We start from the raw sequence: 5,008 nt of genomic DNA, 5'->3' as shown, positions 1-5,008 counted from the left end.
CTGGCCTAGGGGTATTTTAAAGGGGTTTTAAATTAAATTTTTAGTAGAAGCGGCCAAATTTAAATAGTTATTTTTAATCTTTTTAAATTTTGTATTGTATTATATCATTGTTTTAAACTGGCTGTAAGCCGCCCTGAGTCCTCCGGGAGAAGGGCGGGGTATAAATTTAATAAAATCAAATCAAAATCAAATCAAATCACTTCTTTTTTTATATAATCTTTATAAGAAACATTTATAGTCTTTAAGGCTTACAGTTCTATTTCATCCTATTTTAGGCACCGCATTCAAAAAGCGGGTATTATATTTTCTAATCTTGTGGATTAGTCCACATGGCATATACCAAAAAAAAAAATCTGGACTGATCTCTGAAGAAACGGGGCAATTCTGAATATGCCTTGTCACCCTGTCAGATTTAACACACTTTTTTCTAAAGTAACGGAAACAGTTTACCACAACACACACACATTTCCTCAATAACATTATTTTTTTACCATGACTATTTGGAAACCCCTACTTTTAGTATTAAGTTTTCTTTGTGGTTCTGGAATTTAAAAAAAAATACTGTATTATACTATAAACTCCTACTCTGGTTTTCATTTTTAGTAATTGTACTTCTATATAAGATATAGACCAGAGGTCCCCAACCCCTGGTCTGTGGACCGGTACCGCGCCACGGCATGTCAGCAACCGGACCACACAAACAAGCAAAGCTCCATCCGTGGGATGTATCAGGACACAAAACCACACACTCTCCAGTCCGTGGAAAAACCTTTCTCCACGGAACTGGTCCTTGGTGCCCTCTGATATAGACAATCTATACCAGACATGTCAAACTCGCAACGTCATGTGACATCACACGACGTATCGGAGCTTTTTCCCCATTCCTAGCAATGGGATGGGCGCGGTTTCTTCGTGATGCATCCGGTCCGCAGGCCAGCAGTTTGACACCCCTGGTCTATAGATAATTTACTGAAGATTTAAATGAAATGGATGTTGCATAAAATGCCAGGATAACAAATATCAGTGTAGTAAGTCAAATACAACTGTAGAACATGTTTGGAAAGTCATGCTAATTTTTTTTATCCCCCCAAAAGTGGATATGTTGAAAGTTAATTTTTTTTACAAATGAATATACTAAATCTTTATGTGGGCACCTTGTGGAGATCTCTTTTTTTTCCCTGTTGCTTCTGGGAATTAGAAAGGAATGACCTCATTTTTTTCTTGGAGATTATTACAGGGATGGTAACAGTTGGTTTCCATCACAGAATCACCAAAACATAGTTCCACCCTATAACTTTCCAGAAAAAAAAATGAATTAATCTTCCAGATCAACTTGAAAAGCCATTAGGCTTTTTTCCCCCCTCAGACTCTTAGCTTTTAAACATCCTTGTATTTCTGCATTCTTCCATTTTTGCCAGAAAATAGATGAAACAGGGCAGCAAGATAGATATCGTAGTCTATTTTTTTTCAAATAGATAAAATAAAAACATGAAAATGTATACAGCCAAATCTTTTCGTTTCATTTTATTATTTATTTATTAATTATATTCATATAATGTCATATACCGGGGTAGGCAACCTTGGCTCTTTTATGACTGGTGGACTTCAACTCCCAGAATTCCTGAGCCAGCATGGCTCAGCTTGGCAACCTCTCCCTTTCCCCTCAGCATGGCTGGCTCAGGAATTCTGGGAGTTGAAGTCCACGAGTCAGAAAAGAGCCGAGGTTGCCTATCCCTGTCCTAAGTCCTCCTGTTCTAAGTGGTGAGCCTCCTAGACCAGGGGTAGGCAACCTTGGCTCTTTTATGACTGGTGGACCTCAACTCCCAGAATTCCTGAGCCAGCATGGCTCAGCTTAGAAACCTCTCCCTTTCCCCTCAGCATAGCTGGCTCAGGAATTCTGGGAGTTGAAGTCCACGAATCATAAAAGAGCCAAGATTGCCTACCCCTGTCATATACCAATAACTATGCTTGGAGATTTACACAAAAAGTAGAATCCACTAAAAAAAGAATCAACAATATGCTTTTGAATATTGTTTTAAAGAAATTAAATGCACATATCTAGTTCCTGAAATAGAACTAAATATGCCTATTTAATTTATTTTAAACAATACACTCAGAATTTTCAAATACAGCCAAAGCTGTTGCATCTGGTAGATAAATCTGGAGGGATTTAATTAATCCTATTCCAATGTGAAGTTTATTGAGTGTGGGCTGACGGCATAATTTTTAGTTGGATGCATAGAAGCTTGACAAAAATTTTTCAACACATTTTCATATTGAAGGAAATATTGAGTGAGATAATACCAAGAATGGTCCGAGGCTGCTATTAACTATATTGAATGAAGACGTGAAGGGAAAAAAAGACTTGGCAAATTCAGAGATGGCAACAAGAAACAAACGTAAAATGATTTTAAAGAGTTAGGGAAAGGAGTGAAAATAACAATATTTAATCCGACAATTTTCAAGTTACTCTTTTTTAAAAAAGAAAAAACAAAATTCATTAAGAGAAGATTCAGGAGAGATGGGGAAAAGATCTAAGAACTGTAATGATTATCAACTGAATGAGTCAGGAGTTTAACCTTTCGGGTATTATTAGATTATACTTTCCAAAGTAGGAAGAAATCGTTTCTGTACAAGTCAAACTTCTCAAGTGCTGCGTCCAGTTCCAGACACTTCACCGTAAGAAGAGTTTAAATAAACAGGAAGGGACACACAAAAGATCAGCCCAGAGAGTCAGCTCCTGGAAAGTAGATCTTACAAGGATGGAGGTCGGTGAGCTTAGCCTTGTGAAGGCAGTTAAGATCCAACTCTTAAAGAGGACCAGGAAGGGTCTACAGTGGTGTCATCATGCAAGACATGGAGAGTGGTTCTGCAGGTGTGTGCAGGCTTATTTAAGTTGAAGGCCACAGAAATGTTCCTGATAATAAAAGCAGTTTAGTAATGGAAAGATGGAGATAGAGCGTAGGTTACTCTGGATGCACTCAAGTAGAAACGAATAACTGCATCTGAGTCTCTCTTAGAAGCCACTTAACTATTCAAGCGTGGACAAAGATACAGCTGCTTTAATAATCCAAAGAAGGGACTCTGTTTGCTTTTGAAGGCCTTCTTTCAAAAGATTTGTATTCAGAGGGCTTGTCCTGCCTTCTTAACTCTATTATGGGGGTCCTCTATCAGAAATGGGGGGTGGCCAGGACGGGGGCAATCTTAGCCCTGGGGCCTTGCTGATAGAACTTTCTTTCGTGAAAGTTCTTTTTTTTTAATTTTTTCCCCATATTTCTGAAGCTTATCAAGTTTGCTTGGATACATTGTTCTCCTTGATTATATATTCTATGATTTACTGAAATATTTTACATAAGTTTCCTTGGGATCTTCCCGGTGGGTGAACCACTTATTATGTAATTATTAGTTTCGTTCAAAATAACTAAAATCTCCGCAATTCCTTTCCCCATTTTTTTTTTTTGGGGGGGGAGAGGGGAATTTCCTTATTTTTTAGCTTCTGCATTAAGCTAACCATCTTTGGAAATCGTTAGAAAAAGATCCCGGCAATTTTTATCAAGCTGGTGGTGCGATATGTTAAAAACGGGAAGGGTGGTTCTTGATTTATAGCCATTCATTTAGTGGCTGTTGGAAGCTGCAGTGGTGCTGAAAAAAGTAACTTGCAGCCAGTCCTCCCACTTAAACCGTCGCAGCCTCCCCAAAGTCACACAATTGTGGCTTTGGGTGCTCGTTCCTTTGTGACAATCACAGTGTCCCACGGTCACCAGCCACTATTTGCAAATAGCTTCCAACAAGCAAAGTCAATGGGGAGGCCAGCAGGGAAGGCCGCACGTCACCGTCGCTAAACGAGCCTGGTGATTCACTTAACAGCAATGGCAAAAATGGTTGTAAAATCAGGTCCAGTCACACGACGCCTCATTTAACAACCACACCACTTAAATGACAGATTTTCCAGTCCCTATAGTCCTAACCCAGTGATGGCGAACCTTTTGGAGACCGAGTGCCCAAAACCCGTCCCCCCCATCCCCGCTCCGCCCTGCCCACTGGGCCACCCACCACCTCCACGGCCCGCCACAGATCACCCAGGCAGCCCAGCAGCCCCATGGCGGTCACGCCCTCCGCCCGTGCCCTGCAACATCATCTGCGCGCAACGGAGCGCAAGGGTGGAGTCTTGTCCCCGCTGCCTGGTTACCATGTCCTTGGCTGCGCTGCTTCGCGTGGGCCACACCTAGGGGCGACTCTCCTCCGGGAGGGGATGCTGGTGAGGAGGGGGCCGTGGGAGGAGGCAGGGCTGGGGAGACGGTGCGTGTGCCCACAGAGAGGGCTCCGAGTACCGCCTCTGGCACCCATGCCATAGGTTCGCCACCACTGTCCTAACCTGAGCACTCCTCCTGCTGAATGTCTTTTGTTTACGAAATATGTGCAGCCGGGCACCAAATTTTGATTTCTTTGCTTCCCTTCCAGCTCTCTTATGCGTAGGTAGGACCCTCGCGAGGCTCCGATAAAACTCAGAAGCAAATAAAATAAAAATAAAAATGCAAAAATTCAGAAAAATCTGGAAGGGGTGAATTCTTTCATTTCCTCCGCAGAACTCTGCTTCTCGCGAGCTAATAGAATCGGGTCTCTGTCTGGAATAAAGAGAGCGGTCGAAGGACGCTGGGAAAATCCAGTGACTCATTTGGGATGGTTAGAATTGCAGCTATTTCTCGTTATGAGAAGAGGAACAATGTAGCTTTGGGTACTGTTTTTTCTCTCTCCCCCACCCCGGTTCTGTGTTTTATTTTTCTTTCTTCCCCGTCTCTTTCCGCACAGAGTGGGCTTTCTGGTCCTCCCTACTCTTCCTGGCAGGGCTCATGCCAGGGCATCCCTCGGACTCTTCCACCGCAGCGCAGACAGAGTGAGTCTGTACTCCTCACTCACCTCCCTCGCTACCCCCACCCCCCCCACCCCCTGCTCCACTAGCAGTTTCCCCCTTGCACGGACTTCTTCCCGTTGCTCAGCTCTCTTTTGC

This window comes from Protobothrops mucrosquamatus, unplaced genomic scaffold (genome assembly GCF_001527695.2).
Source record: "Protobothrops mucrosquamatus isolate PMUCROS unplaced genomic scaffold, P.Mucros_1.0 scaffold6135, whole genome shotgun sequence".
Classification (NCBI taxonomy): domain Eukaryota; kingdom Metazoa; phylum Chordata; class Lepidosauria; order Squamata; family Viperidae; genus Protobothrops; species Protobothrops mucrosquamatus.
Note: the sequence above shows the minus strand (reverse complement) of the source record.